General features: G+C 41.4%; 1 protein-coding gene across 6 annotated transcripts in view; it reads left to right on the top strand.

The window, feature by feature from the left end:
• Nucleotides 1-23,195, top strand: part of LOC111874180 — an 801,454-nt gene that overhangs the window by 333,030 nt on the left and 445,229 nt on the right. Inside the window, exon 2 of one of the 6 annotated variants that reach the window (XM_033755359.1) lies at nucleotides 4,147-4,237. The exons of the other annotated variants lie outside the window; for them this stretch is intronic. The gene's annotated coding sequence lies outside the window, so the exon portion shown is untranslated. The remainder of the gene's footprint in view (nucleotides 1-4,146; nucleotides 4,238-23,195) is intronic. 6 annotated transcript variants of the gene reach the window in all.

The raw sequence follows: 23,195 nt of genomic DNA, 5'->3' as shown, positions 1-23,195 counted from the left end.
TTGTGAGACGTCGAGGCTTCCACATTTTCTAGATAATCGGCTCACAGATGGCGGTGAGGTTGTCAGACTTAAGCGCCGGCCGCCGTTTACCACCAGGAAGATTCCTGGTACTAATTTCTGTTAGAGGTTGAGTCGACTCCCATGGCCATAGTGCTGCTTGAAGGATTAGGTCAATTGAAAAATCCAAATGCCTCATCGGGAATGGAACCCACGACCTTCCGGCTTGTGGCATAGCGTCTCAACCAACTACGCTACCGTGTACCCACGATAATAAGGAGGATCTTATATTATTTATTCAGGGGAGTGATGTATCTGGTGATCCTAATATTAATGGAAGCAGTCAGTTTCAGAATCCTGCAATTAGACTTGATGTTACTATGGAGTTCATTAAGTCTATCAGAAATTAGTTTTAGCGTCACATTTTCAGTTTACGGAAAACGGCCAATATTAGAAGTTACTGCTCGAAAAGTTTTGAGTGAAACTTTTTCGTGTGTTTGTGTGTTATAGTGACTATATGCCGAGATAGACTGAAATGTTAATATTATGTTACAGTTATGAATAGCTGATGCGAGCGAACAGCGTAATTTTATTTTCTGAATTGCACAAATTTAATTTCACGCTCTCTTCAGGATATTTTTGTTGAAATTTATGTGGCATTTTGTATGCATGTTTTTTTATTTGAACTTAACCAAGAAACTTTTGCTTAAATTTTTAATTGTGTAGATTTAAAATGTATACTACATTTCATAAGCAGGGATATGTAGCCTACATCTGCAGCCTGCAGTCTACACTTCTGCCTTTTCTTACAGTACGACATGTAGTCTGCATATGGAACTTACAGTCTACATTTTTTATTTAATTAACAGCATATGTACAATCTACTCTCTATAATATGGAGTAATAGGTAAATTTGTTCTAAGTAGGTGTCTTGAGTAGAGAAGTCATCCACTGATAATACTAATAGGCCCTGTAGAGGTCTGGTGATGGTTTTAATCTTCGTCATCTGTGGGTTGTGGTAGGGTCCTCAATCTTCTTACATTTGGTGGGTTGCTAATTTCTACAGCTAGTCTGTTGCTGTGTCCGAGCGTGCTTTGGTGGTAAAGTGTTGACAGTCTATGTATTTCTTCTGTGACAAATTTGATTTGCAGATCTTTGTGGACAGTAAGTTTGGAGACATACCAAAGTGCTTTAGTTGCTGAGCACAAGAATTTGAATTATTTTTGTGTTTGATGGGTTTGTACAGCCCCTTAGCTGTATACCATATGTCCATATGGGTTTTATTATGCACTTATATAGTGGAAGTTTTTCTTCGGATAGCTTGCATTACCTCCCAAAAACCAAGCCATTTCTCATAGTTTTAAATTTAATTTCTGACGTTTTGTTTTGATGTTTCTGCCATGTCAAATTTTGGTCGTGGTATAATCCCAAGTATTTTACTTCGGTCTGGGTCGGTATTTGCATATTATTGATGGTAACCTGTGGGAAAATTATGTGTTTCGTGGTGAATGTAACTTTCACTGATTTTGTGTGGTTTATTTTGATTTTCCATTTGCTGTACCATTGCTGGAGGAGGGTTACTGATACATTCTACATTGGTGTCCTTAAGTGTATTGTGATGAAACATAGTCTGCATGTTGTCACGTGTATGGATGACTAAAACCGTGGTTCGGATTGGTAATTGGATTTATTAATCACCTCCATGTCGTAACTGCAATTAATTATTTCACACAATCTGTATACAAAGTCTACAGTCTACTTTAGTGTACTTCCTAAGTGTAGTATGATGAATCTAGTGCGCATCTACAATCTGCAGTCTACACTACTCTCCTTCCCAAGAGTGTTATAGAATACTCTACACCTAAAATCTACACCGTGCAATGTTATCCTTCTTAATGTATTATGAATCCGTTCAGTTCTGCAATTTATGTTCTGTCACTTCTATGTGTATTGTGAAACATAGTCTGTGTTTGCAGTCTACAATTTGCATTGCTGTCCTTCCAGAGATTATCGTGAAACAGCATGCATCTACGGTCCGCAGTCTACATTGATGTTCTTTCGACCTGTATTATAAACTACGAGTATATTGTTAAACTCTTGAACAGTCATGTCCCGTCCTGGTTTGAACCCGTATCTTCAACGTCCTGCAATATCTGCGAATTATATTGAAATGTTCTGTTGTTGCTAGGCCTTTCCCAGTTTTTTTGTGAGGTCTGTGTGTTCGAGAATGGCTTCATGCAATTGGACAGAAAATATATACCATAGTAGGACACGACTAGTGCATGTTTTCCATAACAATAGGGTTATGTTTCTGGCCGTCCCGCCTGGCCTACCGTCATGTTCTTACTGCATAGCAGAACATAACATTGAAACATAACGATCCTCCATCCAGAGAAACAGACTCAGGGTGTAACTGAACTCCCAGTCACATCAGAACGTGAGTTTATATCCCGAAACTTTCTTACGTCCTCATGTGTTATGTACAGGTCATGGAATATTAAGTCAGAAATAAGCAATGGAATTCAGTGTAGTGTACTTCTTTTAATGGGAATAAGTAAAGTTTGGCTTTACGTATTTCGACCATTATTGGCCATCACCATAATGGAATTCAGTATGCAGCTACTTTATAGTAGTCAAAATACATATAAATACAAAACTTTTCATTAGTCCCATTAAACCGGGTACACTTCACTGAATTCCAGTACTTATTTATGTGTTAATAGGCGTAAGAGTTCAAGAAGTTTCTTATAAAGATATTCGTATTAAGTCTTTTAAAATACATTGGCAACTCGACAGTATGTAACTGTAAGGTGCGGACGAATTTTGAGTACGAGTTCAAAAACAAGAAAAAATAACCATACCGACACGTGTCCGGAAACATTTAACTTGTGAGTTAAGTTGAAAGAATACATTTGTAATAAGTGTTCAAAATGTCCTCCATGAGATTCAATGCACGCCTCGACACGTCTCACCATGGACCGCCACATCCGTGCAAAGATGCCGGGGCAGTTGCAGATAGTCTGATAGGCATCCACAGTGCTATGAAGTGTCTCTCCGTTGCCAACAGGAACTGCATACACAAGAGTGTTCAGGTTCCCCCAGTGGTAAAAATCCAGAGGATTCAATTCTGGCGTGGAGCGTGGAGGCATGCAGTTGGTCCTCCTCTACCTGTCCATCGGGCATGACAGGTGTTACTGAGAAGATCTCGCACAGCACGGAGCACCATCATGCATGTACCGCGTTCGTGCTGTGACTGCCAGTGGTACATCTTCCAGGAGCTCCAGTGGTTGTCTGCAAGCCGAAGTGGCAACACATGCGGGCCTTCTAGTCACAAACAGTCCCTGCGCACGCATTGATGCAGAACTGCTGCTGGTATTCTTTCGGCTGTAAGTCACACATTAAATATGTTCCGGACACATGATGATACGGACATTTGCTCGAGCGGGACTCAAACCAACGAACCCAGTGTTTGAGCGGGCGAAGACAATTCATGCGTTAGACCTCGTGGCCACTGTGATAGACACTGGAATATTACACCCTAAGTAATTAAAATGGTTTACTTCCTCAATAGTCTTCTGGTACATAAGGATTTTTTATCTTACACGATTACCAAAAGGGGCACTGTGCTACAAGCCGGAAGGTATCGGGTTCGAGTCCCGATGAAATGGATCTTTTAATTGACCTAATCCTTCCAGTCGCACTATGGCCCTGGGGTCGACTCAGCCTCTAACAGAAATGAGTACCAGGAATGTTCTTGGGGGGGGGGGCAAAGGGCGTCCGACGCGTAAGGCTGACAACCTTACCGCCATCTGTGAGCCAGTTGCCTGGAGAATATGTGGGAGCCTTGACGTCTCACAACCCTATGGGCCACCACGGCCTGTTAAAGAGATAGCTTTATTATTTTTTTTTTACATTTACAGGGTTACCAAAATTTACTTTTGTCCCAGAGGGCTGTAATACTGGCAAACATCTTCCAAGAAGGCCTCTGCAGATGCTATTTAAGGTTGCATGTGGACTTCCTGAAGCGGTGAAGGTGGAAAATGCTTGTTGTACTATGTTCCTACTTTTCTATAGAGGTTCAATAGTGATAGCCTCCAGCGGGACAAGCTTAATTTTAGTCTAATTAATTCTTTTGTTTCTTCTGTCTAGGTACAGTATGGACTGAACTGAGTTCCCCTGAGCAGGACCAAGGAGCTCTTTTTGCGTGTGAGGCCACAGTACAGGACGGGAGAATAGAGCAGTAAGTTCTGTAAACAACTGCATAATTTTCTCACTAGTTAGGGAGTGTGGTGAAACGTAACATTGATATGTGCATGTCTTCTAATATCTAGAGTGGCGCGATAATTATTTCTGGAGGAATTACAAAATAAAAACACAGTTGTTTTCTAAGCCTCAAATTAGTATGAAAAGTCGATATGTAGCAAAGCGAAGCTTTTTCTGAATAATGCAGCAATGGTATAAAGAACGATGTTATTTATATTTTCTTCCTCATATTTTTATTCTATTTCTCTTCGTCTCCTCTTTGCCCTTCTCCTCGTTCATCTTTCTTCTTGTCTTCAGATTCGTCCTCCTTACAGGGCCGCGGTTCGATTCCCAGCAAAAGCAAGATATTTTTTTTTTCTATTCCGCAGCGTCCAGACCTGTTCTAGGTCTCACCCAGCCTCTATCTAATGTGTACCGGGGGATTTTCCCCGGAGATAAAGCGGCTGGGGCATGAAGCTCACCACTCACATGTGTCAAGTGCCGAGGATAGGAATGGTGGAGCTGCATCTCCATTCCTCCCTACTTCCTGCTAATGTTACATTACTCGCACGTTCCAGCTCCTCTCGTCACCTTACGTCGGGCTCCACTTTCCTTAACCGCCGTTGGCCCTTCGTTACTCTCGTGCGTCGCTCGATGTCCGCCGGTCTCTGGGTCGGTCACCTACCTTCACCGTAGTGTCACTCCTGCTGCTGGGTGGTACCCACGGCTGTGTTGGTCTGGTCTGGTTCCTCCACTTTTATCCGCCGCTTCCTCGTTCCTGTCTGGTTCAGGGTAGGGTGTGGGATTACTGTGAATTTGAATTTGTATGGGCGCCAATGGACTTGGGTGCAATCCACGAATTCGGAGCAGGGTAAACAAAAAGGGGGACGTGGATAGGTGGCCGTTTGGAGTTTCGACTGCTCAGTGGGTAAGACAAGATTCTGTCTCAGGGCGACTTCTGGGCCTTGCTCACACAAGAGATAGAAAACACTTGAAACACACACTTCTCTCAACACTGTACACATTACAAGACTGTAGCACTTTGAATTTGTGTACCTGACTTGGCCAACAACGATTTAACGTCCGGGAGGTTACTCCTGTTACTCCCGTCACTCCCTTTAGACGACTGACCCCTGTTACTCACTAAGACGACTGACTCCTCCGGAGAGGTAGAAGTTTTGACTGTTCTGGGAACTCCCGGTTTCCTCTCTGAAATTTTGGTGATTAGCTATACCTAAAATTTGGGTGTTACTCTCATTTGCATTCAGCCAATCCCTAACAGGATCCAGGTAAATTTGGGCCTAAGTACAAGACAGTCCTTCTGACAGCTCTCAAATAAATGCACACTAGCGATCGCTCGGTACGCTCCTCCGAAAATTATTGCGCCTCGTATCTGTCAAGTCTCAAACTTTCAAAGACTCGTACCTCCAAAGTTAAGCATTAAAATTCCCAGAGAACGCAGCGGGATACTTCCTGTTCTGTTCTGCTTCTACAAGTGACATGCAGCTTGCTTGTCGCTAAGAAAGACCAGATGTCGTCCTTGGAGTCTGCTGGTGCTGGGGTCAATTCTGTATCATCTTTTGTTAACTGGTAATACCTGTACAGTTCGCTTACTTGTAGTACATTATAATTAAGAATGTAAATGAGCAACATTGCTGAGGTTCCTGCATGGCGCGGTTACACGGCTTCTTTCGTCGGCCTGTTCTGATTGTAGAAACGTCAGGATTTGCCATAGGTGAACTGGATTTCATTGTGTACTAAAAGAGAACCCTGATTCCCAGAATTTTATAATATATCAGTTAATTATATGAATTAATTTATAAGCATACTTCAGAATTTTTTTTCCTAACGAGTTATTATTTTTTATTACAAAATATTTCCGCGCCTACCAAAGTTGTGATACGTATACACATAAATAGTAAATAGATTTTAGGATTTCATTTTGTTAACCCTCGAAATCCTCAGTTTGGACTTTAGCCTCAGCCTCGACTGTTCCAACTGAATAATTTCATGGCTTCCCTCCAGACAGCTCCTTCGATAACATTTCGATTGCGTCACATTTTATATTTAATATACACTTTCTGTAAGCCTTGGGCTTTTTTAAATAATTAGTCGGCAGTAAGGGGGACGCTGTATGTATATTCCCTGAACTGTTAGCGTATTTCCCCAATTCGAAACATAAAGACGGTAGAATTGTGCAGTAAAACAGTCTGCTGTTTTCTCCTTCTTAGCAATCTTCACTAATCACATATCCTTACATTTCCAATATAATCAATACATTCGATAAGAACATCTTTAAATAAGCAAATCTCGCACATGTGTAAAATAAACTACTAAAAAATGACCGTGCTATAGCTCAGGCGGTTAGTTGCCGCCTTCTCATCGAGGCAGCTCGTGTTCGAGCTCAGGTCAGATCATGTGGGATTTGTGGCGGATAAGTGGCACTGGAGCAGGTTTTCTCCGAGTACTTTTCGCCTGCCAATTTTCATTCCAGCAGTTACTCTACAATTACCATCATATATCAGCCGGCGCTGGTACAATAGGCCAATTAGTGGCCGACGTACCAAGTGGACTCAGTCTCACTCCACCCTAAGAAATTGAAGAAATAATATAAAGTACCAGATGTTGGATTCGAGATTGTCAGAGCTGCGATCATCTTCTGGAATGTGAAACCGTGTAGTCCTCTAGAAGCTCAGTGTCGTTTCGGAGCAACCTACTGCGTCTATCTTCAGGATAGATGAATAGGCCAAATGAGCAACCAGGAAAAAGCAAACTGATTGCTGTATGGTTCGTACTTGGCTTGCTCTTCGACCGTGAATATTGAGTCAGTAGGTTCCTACGAGACGTCTATGAAATTTTGTTGGACTACAAATCCCTCAGATTGCAGTGTCTTCAAATATAGCACAAGGTAAAAAAAAAACTGTAGAAAATTACTCCAGTCTTTTAATAATGGGACTTGAATTAGTGTTTTTATTTTGGAAGTGATAGACCCGGGCAGCCAATCAGGCGTCGTGTCTTCTGCCACGTGACTTTTATCTTTACCTGACGCTCGCCAATTCTGCTAATTGCCTTCAAGAACAAGAAAAACATTGACAGGCCTCGCTGTAACCCTTGACCTCTTGCAGCAGTAATAATATAGGACAGGACGAAGTTGCGTTCGTGCCTTCTAGCGTGACGGGCTATTGCGACTGTCGGTTCCAGACGCTTATATGCGCCCTTAGAAGAGAACTTGTAAAATGAAACCATATTCTCTGTCCTTTGACATATTCTTTATACCATACTCTCCTTATTAAAAAAGTAATACAAAAGTATTTTTATTATACCACCTTAAGGCCCTGCTATAATACAGGCGGTTAGTCACTGGCTTCCCACCGCAGCGGCCCGGATTCGAGACCGGGTCAAGTCATGTGAGAATTATAGTGGACAAAGTGGCACTGGAGAAGGTTTTCTCCTAGTACTTCGGTTTCCCCTGCCAATCTTCATTACACCAATTGCTGATCTAGCATCTGGAGCTGGTACAATTGGTCAATTAGTGGCCGCAGTACCAAGTGGACTCAGTCTCACTCCGCTAATAATAAAAAACATTATTATACCACCTTGCTCTCTGTGTGTCTTTGTATGAATGCCTGAACCTGCCTTTTTGACACTTGGTCTCTGCATCATAATACCTGAGTCTATCACAAAGGCATCAATAATACCAACATTGCAGCCACTGAAACTGCGGAGGCAATGAGCTTAATATTACTTGAATGCCAGAACCAGTCCTCACGAAACTTGGTATGTATATCATGATATCTGAGCCAGTCTCACTGGCATACGTCGTAGAACTCTGCCATCAGTAATACCAAAACTGTAGCCTCTCAAATTGTTGAGGTAATACCCTTAACATAACTTGATTGCCTGAACCGATCTTCATGAAATTTGGCATCTATATATAGTGACATTAACGCTATCTCAACGGCGCACTTGATATATTCCTCTCACCAGCGGTACCACCACTGCAGGCTCTCAGATTGTCATACCAGATACTCAGTTTTGAAGCGAAAGGAAAGTAGGCTGTTAATTCTTCCCAGAACTTCTTGTAATCTTTGGAGAACATATTTCAAATCTTTGAAGCTTGGAATTGATCTAAATAATATTTAATAATATTGGGTTGAGGTTCTCAAAGGCGTGACTTCGTATAGTCCGGTAGTTTACTGACGTTTCAGAGGAATATACTATTTCCATCTTCAGGAACGGAGCGTAAGCCAAGCAATGAAGCAGCAGAAGTAAGCAGTAAATAAATCTATGATAGACAAATGATGAATTGGAAAGAGATCGTGGTTTAATCGACGTATTATTCCGGCCTTCGTCTAGACTGACTGAGAGTCTATAGTGTTTCCGCTGTGCCCAACCCCTTCTGCCCTGTGTCTCCCAATTGGAACCCCATTTCAGGCTTTCCTGTGAACATTTTATACACTGTGATTTAGTCTGTATACGAGTATGAAAGGGTAAAACTGTACTTTTGCTTAAGTAATTAATCATTACGCTATCAATATGTATGGGAGAATGGATCTATTGATCGACGAGTTCTTGACATCGGCACTAAGTGGTCAGCTTCATGCCCCGGCCCTTTTACTACCAGGTAAGGAACCCCCGGTACTCATTGGAAAAGAGGCTGGCTGGGCCCCAGAACATGTCTCGCTGACGTGGAGAAAAAAATAACTTGCCTCTGCCGGGACTCGAACTCGTCGAGCCCGTAGCCAGTCTCTATACTGACTGAGCTATCCCGGCTTCCAGTCTGTTTGTATGAATTCTGAATTTAACCTCCGATTTACTTACAACAAAACAAGGAGCGAAAGTCACTACCATTCAATTTTGCGGTGATGTTCCTAACGGTATTCATGTACTAGTTCCACTGTCGGGAGGTTGAGAAAGGAGGGAAGTGAGGTTAATAGTGAATTTCATTAACTGGAACGTCACACTTTTCAATTCGTTATATTTTATTTGAAGATGAGCTGCACGACGCGGTGGGATGGGAACTCAGGTTCTTCGATCACAAAGTACGGTTAGCAGCGAGTTTGCGTACCTCACTACTTGTTAAGAGCAAGTTTCTCAAGTCTCACTGTTCCACTGCTTGACTAAACTCAGGGTAAAGTGTTGAACTCGGAGTCAATTAAGAGCCGAAAGGCGGCAGCACGGTCGACAATAAGAGTTGAAGTAATTTACCGTTATTCAAGAGTAACAATTATTGTCTGGAGAAAAGTTTCGCAGGGAGAGAGGAGGCGGTCCTTCGGAACGAAAAATAAACTTCTGCTGTTTTACTTTTCTTTTGAATTCCATTTTATATTCATTTTGTTTTAATGATAGAAACTTCTTGTCTGTGTTAAATGGATGGAAAATAACTTTTTACTTTCGACTGTTGGTAAGAATAAAGGAAAGAGTAAATTGTTCTTCTGCATGAGTGGCGTAAGTAATAAGGGATTGGAACTTCTTTATCGTACCTTCAAAGACACTTACACTGTATAAGTGTTTTAACTATTTAGTTAAAAACCTCAGATAAAGCCCAGCACGCCTCACCCAGTCGATACGTTGACTAGACTGAGGGATCGGGGTTTGATTCCGGTCAGGGTCAGGAAACTGTCTCTTATCCACAGCGGGAATCCTGTTCGCTCAGTCCATGCTAAAATCACTGTCCAACTCTAGCCTTTTCACCTTTTTCTTTTTACTAAATGTATTAAGTATTGACTTCTTCCCGCCTCGATTTATGAATCTGGCCATCTCTTTCACTGTCTCTCCACTTCTCTTATGCTCTATACCGTTACACGAAGTTGACGAATGCAGGCGTCTCACTCTTACGAATAGTCACGTTCCTGCAGAGAGTTCATAAAAAGAAGTTTCGCAATGCGAATCTCTAGAATATATTTGAAGGCTATGTTCCAGAACGATCAGGGAGGATGAGATGGGCAGGGCATGTAGCACGAATGGGGAGAACAGGACTGCATATATGATATTGGTGGGAAAGCCAAAGGAGAAAGACCACTAGGAGGACCAAGACGTAGGTGGTGGACAATATTAAAAAGGATCTTAGATAGGATGGAATGGTAGGTATTAGATTGATCTGGCTCAGAATAGGGACCAGTGGAGGGTTCTGGTGAACACGGTAATAAACGTTCAGGATCCATAAAATGCTGGGAAGTTCTTCAGTAGCTTTACAATTGACGGTTTCTCAAGAAGTGCTCAGCTGCATGAGTGAGTGATGTTTGAGAACGAACAGACGTAGAAATAGCCTATTTCATTGTCTGCAGGAAAACAGATTATTTATGCTATAACAATTTGGAGGCGTTGTTATGTTATAAAAGCAATACAACTGCTAGAAAACGCTAAAATCGTATGAAAGATGTACACGAGAGCAGAGCGAAAGGTGAACTGACTGTGCGACTTTGAGTGTGCTCTTTCCGTCTATGTTGGCATGTACGCCACCGCATCCCCTCGCAGACACGAAGTAAAAACAAAAAAAGTAAAGATATCCCTGCAACAGGCCGTGGAGGCCCATAGGGTTGTGAGATGTTGAGGTTTCCACATTTTCTAGACACTCGGCTCATAGATGGCGGTAAGGTTGTCAGCCTTACGCGCCAGCCGCCCTTTACCCCCAAGAAGATTCCTGGTACTCATTTCTGTTAGAGGGTGAGTCGACCCCAGAGCCATAGTGCGTCTGGAAGGATTAGGTCAACTGAAATATCCACCTCGATGTACTGATACAAAAGACTGCTCGCTCATTCATGATCTAATATATAACTTACGTTCCTGCAAATTCTTAACGCTCGAAAATTGGTTGCTGTGGCAAACCGAAATGGAGCAGTTTCTGAGCTGATATCTCACATTTCGAAAGCAGCTTATGTTTGCAACGCGGAACAGGGGGACAAGTGGCGGTGGCGGCTGCTACGGGGTGAGGGGGTAACAATGTTGTTTGGATGACGTATTGCGATCTTAATTATAGGAACCCAACTTTTAATTATTACAGAAATAAGGAACATCGGCTTATTTCCCGGCCTTCACTTTCATCCTTACTTTCTCCTCGAGGTTTCATTCCTGTACTTAATTTAATTGCTTTTATCAAAGTGTTGCTATGGTAATTTTCTTGAATTCCTTTTTTTCCCCCTCTCAGATGTCCTTATCTGTATTATTTTTGTAAAGAATTTTAAACACTTTTCTGCCTTGTGTCTTTCTGAAAGACACAACTTAATAAGTTCGTATTTCTTTGATGTTTCTTTTTCATTCCGAGATGAGTTTTCAACATGAATTTTAAGCGTTATATTACTTGTGGGTCAATTTTTCTCTCCTTCATGAGCTAGTTATTATATCGAATATTAAAACTTAGTTTGCAGTGTCGCTTTTCTTTTCTCTTAGGGTATCTAACAATGCTATCAGTAACGAGAGTGTACAGCCTCGGTTTGGAAGGTCGATGAGTAAATGATGTTGAATTGGAAGGGACCTGATAGGAACTAATCTTATCCTAATCGAAGTAACATCTCTGTATTTGCCTTGGGGGGGACTGAGGAAAGTCGCGAAAAGTTGTGTCAGCATAGCTGGTATCCTGGCTTGAAACATAAAAACACAGAAATAACCTATTAATAATCTACGCGGAGTCACGTCTCATAAGACAAGAGTCTTCATAGGTACAACCGTGAAAGACTCAAATATCATCATCATCGTCATAATCATAATCATTGGAAAAACAACCCTTTTTGAGCCATAGCCTTTTTTTTTTACCAGATTCTACCAGATTGCATCTGGTTTTCACGCCTTTGAATTTCGCAACAATAATTTTTTTACAGAGGAAGGTTGTCAACTCTGTGTTCAACCCCCTACCTGAAGAAAGAGGTGTAAGTATTTATGTCCCCCAGTGACAGGTTGGGCCAGTTACTCGCGTCATGGGATTCCCTTTTCGTCACCTCCTATTAATCGCAGGGCTGCGGAGGAGGTAATTTTACCTCCACAAAGGAATTAAATCTCTTAACAATACAAATTGAACCTTGTGAGGTTTGAGGTTCTCACGGCAGTGACAGTTTTCTGGGATGTGGTATTGTCTAGCCTGATAGACATTTACCTGTGTTTCGAAGGAACTTATTGTCTCCATCTTCATGGTTTAAAAGGAATCAATGGAAGACACCAGGCAGGAAGCGGAGTCTCTCATTGCTGCTTCTTGATGATTTGACTGCACGTCTTATACTTCAGCCCTGAAGACGGAGGCTGGAAATTCCTGTAAAATGCTGATATATTTCTATCAGACCACGCCACAGCACATTCAAGAAATAACACTGTTCAACTAAAAGCCGTTCCATACTACAATTGTATAAATGGATGTGTTGGGATTACGGAAGGCTGAATGCTCTCCATCTAGCGACTAATTTACATAAAAGGTTAATGCTGCCTGTTTGTGGAAGTTCCCTGTATATTCTGCGTGTTTGTTCGATACAAATATTCGCCATGTTTAATTTGTGAAATCCATTTTGAAATGGCTTCGTGATAATAGAGCAGAAGTAATCTGCAGAGCAAACCATACCGTCGTACCATAATACCTAAAAGAATTCCTTCCACGTGGTGTATTCATAGTTACCTCTGACATGACACAGCATAGCTATTCCTAGACTTTGGGTATTTACAAATGTTTCATCCAGAAACTTGAGTTACGTCTGGTATGCAACCAAAATTTTCAATTCCCGTCAAACATACCTGTGTTCTTTGTGGCTGTTACTTTTAAACTATCAATTAAATGCGAATTGGAAGTTTCATCTCCAACATCATTATATATGTTGTCGTGTCTGTAGTTGTTCACATGTTTGAAACATTTTATTACATCAGCTCTCCTGAAATTCATCAAACAATTTTGTGTGATATTCATGAGGTGGAAGTTGTGATGGATTATTTTGTGTTTTCACGGAAAATTAAAAATGTCATCGAATTAAGGTAAAAAATTGAAAGAGAGAGGCTGTAGGACATCTCTAACTAATTCCATGTTTCAGTGAAGCTGGGCGGTTATGGTAGCTGCTTATGTTTGGGGAAGACTGGCAGTTCAGAATCGCGACAACTGTGTGTGAATTTTTGGATGATTTTACAGCGTTTTCAGTATACAGACGTTATACAGGGCTATTGTAAATGGTTTGGGTGAAAAGAAATTAGTATGTTTCCTAATACAAACATGGAACAACTTGAAAACCACAAGGAAACTCGACATACAACTTCCATTAGTTCGCATAGGGGGGGAGGGGGTGGAGTCCAGCTGGATCCACTCGGCACGTCGGCCACTGATTGGCCTATTGTACCTGCTCCGGGTGATTATGATGATGGAGAATTGGGTGGAATGAAGATTTGCAGGGAAACCCAAATACTCGGAGAAAATCTGCCCCAGCTCCGCTTTATCCACCACAGATCCCACTTGACCAGGCACGGGCTCGAACCCGGGCCTCCGTGGTGGGAAGCCAGCGACTAACCGCTTGAGCTATGGCGCTATTCTACAAACGTCAACGCGACATCCAAGTTCTTCCCATGTATGCCGCAACTGTGGCTCGTCCCTATAGATGGAAATCGCATGGAGTAAAGTCCGGTGATCTAGGGGGCCGAGGAATGGGTACTGCCTGTACTATCCAAGCCTTTGCGTTTGGAACGCCATTTTTATTTTGCAGTGATCGGAGCGCCACTCGCTGCTCATATGTTACAGTCAGTGTTGCCAACGGAAGCATCTTGAGATGCCTCGCTGTTTTCAAGCAGTTTCGTTTTCGTATCTGCACCCGTCCGGAAAATACAATAATTTTACTGTCATCGAATTTTTTTATAATGTCACGTCCATGGCTTCGCCAAGGTTTCATCATCGCCGTTTCTTTTTGTGTTGAAAATTAAACGGACCACATGGTTGACGGTTGTGTGTTTTGCTCCAAAATATTCGTAACCGTCTACGAAACTACACATAATCCGAAACATTTCAGTATAACCTGAATAGTATGAGAAGTTTAATATGTTGATATTATTAAAGTCATATTCTTCTAGGGTGTAGAAATGGATAATTTTGTAAAGTGCATCTCATCTCTGAAGCTAGAGGCAGAAGGCTCTTGTGAAACGTTATTGTTACCAAATTGCATGGCGTCACATTCGAGGATACGGCCATGAATTTCATATAGAACTTATTTTTCTTTGAACAGCAGTCATTTACGTGGCCTCTGGACTGGAATTGAAATACAGATATTTACATTACAATGAAATTCATTTTAATATTTCAACGAAACAAATACTTAGCCTGGAGTCCCAGAGGTAAACATACATTCAACTCCACTCAACTTCGCATGATTCAAAGACTTTCTTTTTTCTTTTTCTCTTCTACGCACTGTTGCCAAGCAACCAGATGTTATAACAGTAAAGTAAACAAGGGGAACGTAACATGAAGTATATAAGAGCACACAAGACCGTCAGGTAAACAGTTATTGTTTGCACGGTGTGTGTAAGTGGCGAACAGCAATACCGATTAGCTTGACGAAAAAATGGATTTGAAGAGATAATCAACACTCTTCCTTCCACGGTTACTGAGCCTTTCTCTTCTATTATGGTTCTGCAGCACTTTGTTGGGCTTTGGCAGCTTTTTTAGTTTCTTAGTCCTATAAACAATCGGTAGCGGTCGGTAGTACCCCTTGGACGGGTGACCAGCCCGCCTCAAGGCCTCCACCTACACATAGAACAACACAGACACAGAATAAATGCACACAGATATCCATGACTCGAGTTACATTCGAAACCATGATCCCAGCGTTCGAGCGAACGGAGACAGTTCATGTCTTAGACCACGTGGCCGCTGTGATCGGCAACTGAGCCTTTACAGATGCGATACTTATCGCTACTCACATACAGAAGTACTGCAGTGGCCGCAGTATCGAGTGAATTCAGTCTCACCCCATGAGAGAAAAAAATACATACAATATCATGACGTCAATTATGGGTTATTTAACGATAATTTCAGTATTGAGGTTATATAGTGTCTGGTAGGACAATTGATATTGTTGATAAATCAGGTACTCTCCCGGAAGACTTAAGAAAACACGAAAGAACCTCAGTCAGGATGGCCGATACCCCGGACGAGATTCGAACTCAATACCTATATAATTCAACTCCAGGGCCTTTCCTCTAGACAGACCTATTGGTTCCTTGGTTTCGCATGTCAGAGTGTTTTAAACTGCTGACTGTAAATTCGACTTGGTTCATTCTGGTCTGTCACACTAGTATAAAAGAATATTGACGTCGTCCAGTATAAAGCACACGAACCAAATTGGTTCTAGATCTTAACAACTTTTTTAAAAATTACTTTATAAATAGACTAATTATAATAATTTATAAATGTTTTAACAAATTCCTGTATAGCATAATAATTGCTAATGGTAATATTTGATATATATATATATATATATATGACATTGTATTAGTAGTTTCTCTATGTATTGATAATGACCTATGAACATTGTAATAGTAGTTTCCGTATGTATTGATAATGTCCTCCTGAAGATGGGCTCTCCACCCGAAACATGTAAAGGATGAAAGATTAAGAAACACAACATTTATCAATCACACTGGACGGCGTTAATAATCTTTTATAACATGCTGATTTTATTAATTTAATTTTAAATTTTTGGAGTTTGTCTTGCGGGTATTTTGGAAGAATACGTAGTCTATTCAGCGGAATTATTTATGTATTTGTTTATTTAGGGTTTACTTATTTTTTTTTTGTTGCTAGTGGGGTGGGACTAAGTCCCTTGTACTGCGGCCACTTCTGGCCTATTGTACCAGCCCCAGATGATAGGTGAGGGTGACTGTGGAGCAATTGGTGGAATGAAGATTGGCAGGGGAAACCGAAGTACTCTGAGAAAACGTGCCCCAGCGCCACTGTGTCCACCACAAATCCCACTTGACCAGACCCGGGATCGAACCCGGGCCGCCGCGGTGGGAAGCCAGCAACTAACCGCTTGAGCTATGGCGCGGCCTGTGGTTTATTTAATGACGCTTTCAGTGTCTAGAAAGTATAGATTCTAATAGTAAGATATTTCATAAGTAGTGAATTTGAAGGGATTTGGAAAGAAGCAAGAGTGAAAAGGAAAAAAAAACATGCCTTCATTTGCGAGAATGGATTCAGGAAAAGTATAGCGATGTCGTGGCCGAGATTGGAGCCGAATGTATCAGGATTAGAAATCGGGAAGATACCGCTACACAAAACAGTTCCATTATTAAGGGAAGATTGGCAGTGCTTGAGAACAGTGTGCTGAGGGGATTGTTTGCCTCATAACAGTCTTAGATTCCAAAATTCTTGGCACACTGTTATAAATATCTTCAACCTATATTCTATCATTAACCCTTTATAAGCCAGTGGTTATTATCTACCACTTGCTTTAACACACAGAACTCTACAATCTGCCCACACAGTGTGTTTATGTGTTCCTTGTGGTTCTCACAGTAAACAGCGACTCTTTACCTAAACAGCATTAACCGGCTGGGCTCTGTAGCGGAGACATAATGTGTTTCCTGTGAGGTACGGACTGAATTTGTATGTATTGTTTACAAGAAATTCGTTCTATATAGGGTTAATGCTAGATACCAGGTTACAGGCCCATACAAAACAACAGGAAAAGTAATTATTTGTATACTTAATTTTTTTTTGTTTCATATATTGCAGATGAGAAGACTAAACATTCTAAGCTGAATGGTAGAAATCATTTTCAGGATTTAATTTGCTGTTAAATTCCTCATCAGTGTACTTTATGTGTTACTTCCATTCGCAAATTGAATTCAGCAGAAGTCATTCATTGTTTGTTGATGAGGTGTCTTTTGTTTTTCCTACAGAAGTGAAGTCACCCCCAAAGTTACCACCAGATGTCTGGATACGAATATATGAACAACACGCCGTTTTGATTTTCATATGGAATTGATGGAGAACTGTTAAAAAGTTAGTTCATACCTCCACAATAGACGCTACGGCACGGATTTACATTTGTCTCGCATTTTATAGACACAGGGGTTTGGCATGTTGTTCTAGACTTCATTTGTTTTCACTACGATGCGCTCTGACGGCGTTGCATAGAACTACACAACAATCGACCTCTCTTTCTACAGTCTATCTGATACCAAAACAGGACCACATAATCATTTCAGAAAGTTTGTGGTTTAGTTCTGGTAAGTTGAAATAAATTTGAATCGTGAGTTCATTTTTTATTCTCGTTATTTCCAATTCTGTTTTTATTTCCAGAGCCGAGTTTTGAGAGCCCCTCGGTCTCGCCATCATATGGAATATTTCTTCCTCCTAAAGGAGCATCTGAATTACGTATTTCGTTACGAAAGTAGTCAAAGGAGTCGGCTAGAATACGACAGGATTCACAGATATGTTCGTGACGATGTCTAGCCAAATTTTACTTCTTCTTTTTTTAATTCACTTAGTGGGGGGTGGAGTCGAACTGGGTCCATTCGGCACGGCGGCCACTGATTGGTCTACTGTACCTGCCCAGGGTGATTATGATGATGGAGAATTTGGTGGAATGAACATTGGGAGGAGAAACCGAAGTACTCGGAGAAAACCCATCCAGCGCCACTTTGTCCACCACAAATCCCATTTGACCAGACCCGGGATCGAACCCGGGCCGCCGCGGTGGGAAGACAGCGACTAACTGCTTGAGCTATGGCGCGGTCTTTCCGAGGGAGTAAATCCTCGTCAGCCGGATCAAGAACCGAGAAGTCCTTATTCATCCAGTTTATGTTTCTCTGGGTTGTGACGCCGTGTGACGAGCACTGCTTCAGTGTTGGAAGATCCTATGATGATAATATTAAGACATATCTTATGGAACTAACATATGAGTGTGGATTAGACTATTCAGGCTCGGGATAAGGTCAGTTGATGAGTTAACCTGCAAGGCGTTTCGTCAGTATCTGAGCGACTCAACGCTTTAAGCATGACTTCAGAATTTTGATTCAATTCAAAAGGCCAAAAAGGGCTTTTATGGGCGCAGTTATGAGCATTCGCATTTCATAAATACGGGAAATATGTTGAACAGATGATGAACTTCCAGGTTCTTGGGAAGACAATTAGGTTACGGATTGGATTAAAGTAGGACGTGGTTCTGTGAACTCGGGTTATATACCATTGGATTACGTAAATGGAGCACTGTGGCCTGCTGAGCTACTGTCATATCATCAAGAAGGAATCTCCTCTAGGGATATAATTATGTATGAATTATTTTTTTTATTCGCTTAGTGGGGGTGGAGCCAACTGGGTCCACTCAGCACGGCGGCCACTAATTGGCCTATTGTAGCCTGCCCGCGTGATTATGATGATGGAGAATTTGGTGGAATTAAGATTGACGGGAGAAACTGAAGTACTCGGATAAAACCCGCCCCAGCGCCACTTTTTCCACCACAAATCCCACTTGACCAGACCCGGGATCGAACCCGGCCTCCGCAGTGGGAAGCCAGCGACTATCGCTTGAGCTATGGCGCGGCCCTTATATGAATTATGTCTAAAGGTCCTGTGCCAGGACTTATTTTTAGGGTGGCGACCATTCTGGGGTCATGAACCAAGGAGTTATTTTTCTTAATTCTAAAGCCCGAGAATTTCCATAGTTTTCTTCAGCCGTACCATTTAAATGACTGTATAATATCTCAGGCTACGACCGCTTCCTTCCGAATTATTTCCCGTCCATTATTTGCTAATCACCCTACCAATCAGTTGCATGAATTCTCAGCCATTTAAATGGGCTTTAAGTAGGCAAGTAAAGAGAAAAGAAAGTCGTATTGAGTTGAGCGTGAACTTAATTTTTATCCATGCTGTAAGACCCGTTGCCAATACAAATACCAGGTGCGTTTGGTTTTGTCTCTTTGAGATCGGAAACTCAATTTATGTAGTAGCAAGAGTAAAATAAGTGAAATGGAAACAAAGATCCTTCAACGGCGCTTCTTAAAGGAGATCTATCATCGAGTGTAAAAGTGGAATATGTAGCCTCTTGTCCATCATATTTCGCACAATATTGGATTCGCCAAGTTTTACGTAATTTGCTGCAGAACTACAACGTTTTGCAGTAAATTTCCGCTTTAAAACACGTATTTTCCAGAGTATTTTGAATATTTGTTAGTCAAATTATGCTATTAATTCATAATAGTGTAAATTCAGCACGCCTCACCAGATTTTGAAAAGGATGTATGCTTTAAAATGCTTGCATATCGTGAACTTTCATAACGCGAACCATGCTTTTCCGTTGACTCCCATGTTGTATGTAGAAATGCGTTCCTGCAGAAATTCTTTCAGTTCGCAGTTGGAATAAAAACGCATTACTTGCCTGAAATGATAGTAGAAACACAAGCATTGCATAAAAAGCTCTCTTTGCCTTTTACCAGACAAATATTAATATACACGTACAGCATAGTTTAAACTAAGATGGGAATTGCAACCGTGCTACCAGCCAATCACCTACTTCACTGACGCACGCGCATAGTCTAGCCAGTAATCAGGTACATATCCAGTTACGTCACCCACGCATGCGCATTTAAAGTCTTAATTTTTTAAGCGGTAACAATGGGAAAAAAGCTGAATGTATTGGTGTTTTGTGTTTAAAAAAATGTAAGTATTTATTACGTAGTTAAGTAAGGACAAATTTATGGCCAGTGCCATGAATTTTATGGTTATATTTTATAACGTCCGTAAGGTCGAAATTTTTTAGTCGGCTCTGTAACACATTAAAGCTGTTAACAAGAAAAGGGACTATTAGGTATGATGGTTTATACTGATTTTCTTATTCCACAAGCAGTTATTGAATACGATTCCAATAGAACGTCTAACCGCTCTCTGTAGGGCCCTTTACGTTGGGCTCCACTTTCTCTCTCTGTAAGGGTTTAGTCCGTTACGGCCCTTTGGTTGCTGGTTGCATCTGCTGCTCTAGCCGTTCCCTCTCACCTGTTGGTAATCCGAGTTTGCAGGTTGCTGCTGCGTCCTTTTTATCCAGTTCTGCTCCCTTTTGTTGTTGTTGTTGTTGTTGTTGTTGTGGATAATTGTTTGCGGGATATGGGTTACCTTAATGCTGGGCGACAGTAAGCTTGCTGTAAAGGCTTACATTTCAGGAAAAAGGGAGGATGAACCGGAAACTACAGGTGATAGGTACCGCATTCGCACTAGAGCGATGAGATTCTGTCTCAGGGTGCATAGGGGCCTCGCGTCAGCGGGAAAGATAAGAGTAAGAGTGTTTATAGCTAGGCACTACCACACAGTGTTTAATTGGCGGATCTTGATATACATGTACATANGAATTAAGATTGACGGGAGAAACTGAAGTACTCGGATAAAACCCGCCCCAGCGCCACTTTTTCCACCACAAATCCCACTTGACCAGACCCGGGATCGAACCCGGCCTCCGCAGTGGGAAGCCAGCGACTATCGCTTGAGCTATGGCGCGGCCCTTATATGAATTATGTCTAAAGGTCCTGTGCCAGGACTTATTTTTAGGGTGGCGACCATTCTGGGGTCATGAACCAAGGAGTTATTTTTCTTAATTCTAAAGCCCGAGAATTTCCATAGTTTTCTTCAGCCGTACCATTTAAATGACTGTATAATATCTCAGGCTACGACCGCTTCCTTCCGAATTATTTCCCGTCCATTATTTGCTAATCACTCTACCATTCAGTTGCATGAATTCTCAGCCATTTAAATGGGCTTTAAATAGGCAAGTAAAGAGAAAAGAAAGTCGTATTGAGTTGAGCGTGAACTTAATTTTTATCCATGCTGTAAGACCCGTTGCCAATACAAATACCAGGTGCGTTTGGTTTTGTCTCTTTGAGATCGGAAACTCAATTTATGTAGTAGCAAGAGTAAAATAAGTGAAATGGAAACAAAGATCCTTCAACGGCGCTTCTTAAAGGAGATCTATCATCGAGTGTAAAAGTGGAATATGTAGCCTCTTGTCCATCATATTTCGCACAATATTGGATTCGCCAAGTTTTACGTAATTTGCTGCAGAACTACAACGTTTTGCAGTAAATTTCCGCTTTAAAACACGTATTTTCCAGAGTATTTTGAATATTTGTTAGTCAAATTATGCTATTAATTCATAATAGTGTAAATTCAGCACGCCTCACCAGATTTTGAAAAGGATGTATGCTTTAAAATGCTTGCATATCGTGAACTTTCATAACGCGAACCATGCTTTTCCGTTGACTCCCATGTTGTATGTAGAAATGCGTTCCTGCAGAAATTCTTTCAGTTCGCAGTTGGAATAAAAACGCATTACTTGCCTGAAATGATAGTAGAAACACAAGCATTGCATAAAAAGCTCTCTTTGCCTTTTACCAGACAAATATTAATATACACGTACAGCATAGTTTAAACTAAGATGGGAATTGCAACCGTGCTACCAGCCAATCACCTACTTCACTGACGCACGCGCATAGTCTAGCCAGTAATCAGGTACATATCCAGTTGCGTCACCCACGCATGCGCATTTAAAGTCTTAATTTTTTAAGCGGTAACAATGGGAAAAAAGCTGAATGTATTGGTGTTTTGTGTTTAAAAAAATGTAAGTATTTATTACGTAGTTAAGTAAGGACAAATTTATGGCCAGTGCCATGAATTTTATGGTTATATTTTATAACGTCCGTAAGGTCGAAATTTTTTAGTCGGCTCTGTAACACATTAAAGCTGTTAACAAGAAAAGGGACTATTAGGTATGATGGTTTATACTGATTTTCTTATTCCACAAGCAGTTATTGAATACGATTCCAATAGAACGTCTAACCGCTCTCTGTAGGGCCCTTTACGTTGGGCTCCACTTTCTCTCTCTGTAAGGGTTTAGTCCGTTACGGCCCTTTGGTTGCTGGTTGCATCTGCTCCTCTAGCCTTTCCCTCTCACCTGTTGGTAATCCGAGTTTGCAGGTTGCTGCTGCGTCCTTTTTATCCAGTTCTGCTCCCTTTTGTTGTTGTTGTTGTTGTTGTTGTTGTTGTTGTTGTTGTGGATAATTGTTTGCGGGATATGGGTTACCTTAATGCTGGGCGACAGTAAGCTTGCTGTAAAGGCTTACATTTCAGGAAAAAGGGAGGATGAACCGGAAACTACAGGTGATAGGTACCGCATTCGCACTAGAGCGATGAGATTCTGTCTCAGGGTGCATAGGGGCCTCGCGTCAGCGGGAAAGATAAGAGTAAGAGTGTTTATAGCTAGGCACTACCACACAGTGTTTAATTGGCGGATCTTGATATACATGTACATATAACAGCACTTGTTGCACTCCCTTAAAACACCTTGAAATCGCTCAAACGTTGGCGACCGGATCCCTGGCTAGTTATTTAGCGACTGCTTCTTTTAGCACAACTCACAGAATTACACCCTCACTTAAACTTTTAAGACAAAGTAAAATTCACATTAAATTTTGAAGAGTTATTCAGGGATTGTTCCCACAAAACACTTAAACATAATTCTGTTTTAACTTTGACTTTTTTTAAACCCAACTGCCAGTGACGCTAGTTTTTCGGCTGTACACTTGGAGAGTTGTTCAGAGACCCCTTTCGCAGACTGAATCTGCCGTGAAGAAATCTTCACGGCTTCAGCTCCACCTCCAAGTTAGTACCCTAATTTCGGCTGATTGGAACAATTCGAATTTAGGGAGTTAACCATAATTCTTACTGCTCAATTTGGGACTTTGGACCTTAAAGTCCTAACATCGTTTTTGACAGCTGCTTGAAAAACTATACCAGTAGCGTGGGTTGCTGGCCTTCCCACTTTTGACTTACGGGGTTCAAAACCTGTCAAGTGTAACTTTACCAAAGGATCCCGCCGGTCAACTTTCGAACTGAATTTCCAGTAAAACTGCGGGGTGCTTCCTGCCTGGTCTTTGTAGCAGTGAAGCAGGCCCTATTCTTGAAACCAAGAATCGGGCTGTCACCCTTGAATGTTCCTTGCTACATCTTATGCTTA

This window comes from Cryptotermes secundus, unplaced genomic scaffold (assembly GCF_002891405.2).
Source record: "Cryptotermes secundus unplaced genomic scaffold, Csec_1.0 scaffold26, whole genome shotgun sequence".
NCBI classification, from domain to species: Eukaryota; Metazoa; Arthropoda; class Insecta; order Blattodea; family Kalotermitidae; genus Cryptotermes; species Cryptotermes secundus.
Note: the sequence above shows the minus strand (reverse complement) of the source record. Positions and strands in the feature narration are given on the sequence as shown.